Consider the following 6,744-nt stretch of genomic DNA (forward strand, 5'->3'; position numbering starts at 1 on the left):
TTCCTGCTGTCTTACGACAGCTGTCAAAACTTAAAGAAAGGAAAACAACTTAACAAGGAACAGGAAAAAAATCCCGTAGTCAATTGTGCATCTTAAGCATTAGCTGTTAGAGAAAAAATCCAGCTGCAGTAGATAATGTAATATAAAAGTTTCCCACTCAAGTTCAGAAGTAGTCAGTGTTCCATGTCTATAATCTGGAAGTCAGTTGTAGGACGCACGCATTTCTATCACAGGAAGTTGTTTTTTTATTTCTAATTGTTCCTCTTTTTACAAATACAATCAAAGGGCACAAAGTCAGCTTTACCTTTGTTGTTCTGTTGTATCAGCCATTGTAATACAAGGGGAAGGAAGCTCATACAATCTCACTTAGGAGGGATGGATCCTTCTAGGGATGAGGAAAAAAACCACAGGTGCGTTTGATGGCATATGTGGTACTAACATAAAAAATAATCTGCTTTTTCTACAGCTGACTGAACGTCATGTGAAGTCGTGAGCAGATACAGATTGGTGTATATATATTTGTACTTTACTGACAAACAGCTCCCACGAGCTCACAACAACCATGGGCTGTGCCATAGTAAATGACAAGGCTTGATTCCACTCTACTGCCTTCAGTTTAAACTTGGTGTTTTGTCTGTCATCTTAAAAAAAAATATTCCCAAACATATACATTATATTTAATCTGATATATTGAATACCCCTGAAGGCTTACTCTATAATAGCTTTCTTTAGACTGATACACCAACTTCTTCCCCCACAAATACACACACTCCATTTCTCCTTTTCCTTTAAATAACAAATTTCTTTAAAAAATAAAATAAGAGCATGAGGCAGAAAGCTTATATTTCAGGGCAGAACAGCACGAGGGGCCAGGGAGGCCACATAATTGGGTGTGATGTGTCAGTTTCTCTAGTGACTGTAGGGACTATTCTGTCATCACTTCCGCAGCGCATAAGCGAGAGGACGGCACAAATCCCTGCGTCTCCCATGACTTAATCAAACACTGGAGACTCCTCTAAGAGAAAGTTAGTCAGGAGGTGTGCAGGTGGCTTATACATTAGTGAAGGAAGCAAGAGAAGGGGTGGGGTTGTAAGAGAAAGGCAAAGGGTGAGAAAGTGTGACATGAAAAGGACCTTGCCAGAACCAGCATATTCAAACCAGTTTTGCTAAGCAAAACATACTCCTAAGCTGTACAAAATCATTAAATATTTTGTTAAAAACAACAATCTAAAGCTACTCTAGCTAAAGGTAGCTACAGCTTAATTTACAGCTTTGGGCTACTCTGTAAACACAGCTCTTTCATTGTTTCTCTAGTTGCTTTCTCTTCTCTAAAAGTAAAACAGAAAAAACTAACAATGCATCACACTTCACCTACCTTCTGAGCAATTTCTGAGTGGGCAGATAAACACAGTTGGTAGTTAAGAGACCCTGCAGCTGTAGTTCTTTCTCCCTAAACCTTTCGAAGGGTTATCCCATCAATCAGGGGCAGGATTCATCACCCCTGTTTTAGGTGGTAGAAATACAGACCTTCAGGTTGGAGGAGGTCAACTCTTTATATTAAAAGGAAAGAAATAGGAGATTAATAGGATAGTTCATCTGACAAATTTCAGATACCAGTCTTAGAAGAAGAAATGCACCCTTAAAGTGTGATTTTCTTTCCATGGATTAGAAAGAGTGATGAATCATAATTCAGATGCAGACATCTCCATAACAGTGCAGATAGTCTCACTGTAGGATGATGACTCAATGACTTCTTGTATGAGAGTGATGCATGAGCATTCAAATAAGCAAATAAAGAAATCTAGGTTTTGTTTATTTCTGTTTTAACAAATTCACACTTAACCATACCTTTTCTGTAGAAGAAAAGGATCACACGCTCTTGCTTGGTTTTGCAGTACTCCTCCTCTGGACTTCCACTGCACTCAGTTAAGCTGGAGTCCTCATATTAAGTCACAATCCTTCCCCTTTCTGGTTCTGGAGCCCTAAGGGTCAGAGAAATTAAAAAAATTTAAAAAAAAAAGAATCACAAAATTAAATTAAGTTCACTGCATGCCTACTGAAACTCAATTACATAGATTTTCTCATATAAACATTGTTTCTTTGTATTTGGAAACTGTTTTACATCAGAGAGTGGTACTATTTAATACAATCCCAACTTTATTTCAGGCATACAAGATAGGTTCCAACCTGTATAAAATCATGGAAAGGAAATGTTTTTTTGCTTATCTAGACAACATTAGATTTGGATCATAAACTGGACAGGCATAAAGTGTAAAAGTTTATACTTGAATGTAGATGAACAAAGCAAATCTCCCCTATATTATGCCTCACTGTTTTGTTTTACCAGTGAAGTTGACACTGCAGAAGTTCACCCTTACAGCACAAGCTGCTTCAGAGCCTTGGCACCTGAAACAAGAGTTCTGCTTACTAGTTCCTAGTGTTGCCATGATTTATATATATACACATGCAGTAAATCCCTTGAGGTTTTCAAAACAGAGAAAATTAGGTTTGTACTGTCATCATTTTGGTGCCTAACTTGTGACAAATACTCTAACTCTGTGAACCAACACTATTTTTCACAGGGATCTAGAGGCAGAATTTCAGGGCAACATCTCTTTCTCTGAGTCACATCCCTCGCACACAAAGGGAAGCACATAATAAAAGAGTCCAGAAGGATTTACAGATTATGAGGTATATGCAAGGCTGCAATCTGTAACAGACCAAGGGCCAGTGGAAATATCAAAAAGAAGAAAAATAAATAAATTAAAAGAGATAGAAAGAAAATAGAAATGCATTGATAATATTTTTGATCTCCAAAACAAGAGGAAATGTTTAAAAGGAATCAGTAGAGTGTATGTACAGTGCGGGTCACATCTCATACCTATTTCCAGGCAGAGTAAACTCCATTATTCAAAAAAACTTCCATAAGGCTGGGTGAAAAAAGCAAACCCAAGAGGTTATCTGAAAATTGGACAGCTAATAAATTTATCAGATGTAAATTATTTCAGATACTTTTAGAAATTACCTGAAATAACACTTGAAGCTCAGACCTAAAGTTACCCTGAATGCTCTAATTTGAAAGAAGCGGTTTAATATGATTAACGTTCTTTATTTTTTGTGTGTGTTTTTCTTATTAGGAGTCAGGGATGCAAAACACCAACAGGAAAAACACCAAAATCAAAATCCTTTGACCAGAACTAGGAAGCATGAGAAAACATACAATAAAGTTTTCTCAGGGGAGCAACTCCAGCCTTGTTGGAGCAAACAGTATCCAGACACCAAAGTTAAGCAGGTACATGAGAAATGCCATAACGAACACAACCTTGTATCTTGCAGTATTTGAAAGGCTTGAATTTGAAGAGCATGCATAAAGAGAAACAGATTTTCCTTCTACTCTCTCTGCATTATATATTAGATTATTATTGCCATACGTGAGAGCTATGGAATTTACAAAAGAGCTTTCTTTATGGGCATGACAATGAATAGGATGAGCTCCAGAAACACTACGCCGTAGGGTACATGTTTTGAGACAGGTGTCCCAACCAAAGAAAATTTCTTATTTGACTTTGTTAGTTTGAAATGTACATTAATCACGTGACAGGGTCACTGTAGAGATCATAGGATTTATTAGTTCAAACGTCAAACTTTTATTAGTTCAAGTATTTCACATACAATAGGGCATAAAATTATTAGCTTCGTATAAATGACTATAAGTGTCCTGCTTGGCTATGTCTGCAGCCACAACGGAATTCAGAAGTAAAAAAAGCCTCACAGCAATAATGCCTTAAAACACTTTATACCTGGGAGAATTTTATTTATTTATTTATTTATTGGGGGGGTAGAGAACAGCATCAAATCCTTTGTTTTAAATGCCATAATTATTTGTTTCACTACAAAATATCTCTAAGTTAATTTATTTTAAAACCAAAAAGATTTATTCAACTAAGGAATATTTTACTCACAAATTCTACAAAATATTAAATTATTTTAATTTCTGTGTTTAACAGGACAGAAGTCTGCTCAAGTCCCCTTCAACCATTGTCATCTGGTGCTTAACAGCACATCTTGTGCTTAACAATGAAGGGACTGTGGCAGAAGATAATTAATCAGTATTAAAACAGAAAAAAAAAAAAGATGGGGTCTTTGTCAACAGCTTTTAAGGTAATCAATTGCAGAATAAAAAATAAGGCCCTGACATTGAAGAAAAAAAACCACAAAAACAAACAAAACCCCAAAAAAAAATCTGAAGAGGAAAACAGACTGGGAAAGAAACCCAGGTTTCACAATGGAGAGCAATCATCAGCAGATTCCCTAGGGAATCTGCACCGTTCAACTACCTTATAAATCACCCCCAAAAAGAATAAATTTTGAGATTATAAAGATGCCTCACACCACAAATATTAATTCATTTATTGTAGAAAGATTTCCTGATTATGTGATTCAGGAAAAAAAATGTACTGACAATGAATATTAAGTAAAATACAGACAGGAATGGCAATCCCAATTATATTTATGTGATGGGTACTAAATTCAAGTTTCAGGAAAGCAATCGTGAAAACATGTGGACAGTAAGGACTAACTCAATGTGTGGCAAAAGAATAAAGTAGCAAACAAAGTGTTCAGAATTATGTAAATAACAGAGGATAAACAAAAAAAAATATTATGATGTAGCAGTCACTTCTTGGCTACTGGATGATGTTCTGACCTCCATAAAAAATTGAGTAGAGCTTCAAAAGATACAAAGAACTGTACTCAGGATGACCAAGAATGAAAAATTATATACAAGCCATTCTGTAGACATATAAATTAAATAGACAGGGAACCTTTGAAACAGTGAAAAGAGTCTAATGTGAGGGAATTTATTCCCTGTTTATGTTATCAAGTAAAAATTTCCACTTCACAACAGAAGAACTAGCGAATATCAGATTAAATTGTTCAGCAATTCATTTAAAATAATCAATTTACCAGGAATTCCTTATTTCAGATAATTCATCATGAACTTAATTGCGTAAACTAACTTACTGCCACATCATGCCAGAAGTGTAAAGAAAAGTAAAATGCAACTGGGCAAATTTATTGAAAAGAGCACTACTCAGGGCACTAAACTACAGCAATAGTCTATAAAAAGAAAACTCTAAAACTGAGATCATTAGAAGGTGAAAAATACTCTCTACTGGACCTGTTTTTGTAGTCTTCAGCCTTGTGGTCAATCAGCCACTGTCAGAAATAGGCTGATGGACAAAATGTACTTCTGGTTAATTCACCATAGTCACTCTTACATTCATGTGCCAAAACATCAAGGACATAGACATCTTTTGTCTAGTGGAATGAAAAGAACTAGGCAGTAGAAAACACTAACAAAAAAATTTGTATTTGCTATATATAAATTTTATGCATTTCAACCATTTTTGTTTCAAACACTTCAGTTTAATACAAGTTAAGAAACTTGCATTATGTTAAATACAAATTCCATTACTCTTTGATTCACTTTGAACTAGTCTCAAACACAAGTGAAATTCCTATTTCTCTGAACCTGGAATTCTCTGTTGGGTTACAAAAATAGATTAGCTGTGACTAATCTGTACTGGTTTCATGGTTGTCCTTAGGTACCTACTTCTTTCTTAATTGTCCATGGTCAGTAAATTACTGTGTTGTCTCAGAATAAGCGAAATTTGAGCATTTATTTCTGTATTATTTTAAAACACTTCATAAAAAATCTGAAACACTGATGTGGTAGGTTCATGCATGTTAAACATGTAAGTAAGTAGGTAAGATTTAAAGATATTATAAGATTATGTTTTATTTTTTATTCCTGAACTACCTTTTCTGGTATACTAATGGAAATTACAGAAGATCACAATTTTAACTTAAAAACCTATTAATCCTGGAAAATTAGAGAAATCAGCCAAGGCTTTTCCATTGACGTATGGCTTCCAGACCTTGAAGAGGCTGAACATGGAAACAATCTGTCCACCCTGTAACAATACTCAGCCTGATTCATCAGAAACCCTTTTCCTATTCCCTGAGCTTCCTGGGATCATCACTACTCAAAAAGACTGACAGTGTTTAGTCATTATTCAACACTGAAGCTGCTTTAGAGTGGCAAATGTTGCATTTTTACCAGTTATTTCAGTTTTCTCTGAGTAAAACCTTCTATCTTCTGTGACAATTTGCAATTTGATATTTAAATTATTTCATTACTTCTCCACTACTTCTCTTTTGATAGGTCTAGGTACAATATCTCTTTTTTTTCCTTCCCCTTTAGTTCCCCCCACCCAGTTCATAAGCCATTTCAAGCTACTTAAAGAACCCAAGGATATAGATATTGATCCAAAGTCGACTGTGATCTTCGACACTACAAATGCTCTCCAAGACTCTTTTTCTCCGACACACTGAATATGCTATTATCTCTGGGTTTTTTTCTGTTTTCTTTTCTTTTTTTTTTCCCTTTGTTTCACTGACGTTTGATTTCCTAAAACTTGCAAAGTTTTCACTATTACTGTTTTCTTTTCCACAGGGAACACCAATATATTTTACTTTCCTCATGTATCAATAATTAAATTTCCATTATATTCAATGGGTGAGACAGCCAACTGTCTACCAATCTACCCTTGTAAAATGCAGAAGGGGCCAAGAATGTTTAACAATAAGCTCTATAATGTCATTTTCATCCTAACTCACATTTTCCACTAAGGAAACTGGTGCCCCCCTCTTCTCTCCAAATGATGTCTTTTTAACCCTGAA

This window comes from Chaetura pelagica, unplaced genomic scaffold (assembly GCF_000747805.2).
Source record: "Chaetura pelagica isolate M959 unplaced genomic scaffold, ChaPel_1.0 scaffold221, whole genome shotgun sequence".
NCBI lineage: Eukaryota > Metazoa > Chordata > Aves > Apodiformes > Apodidae > Chaetura > Chaetura pelagica.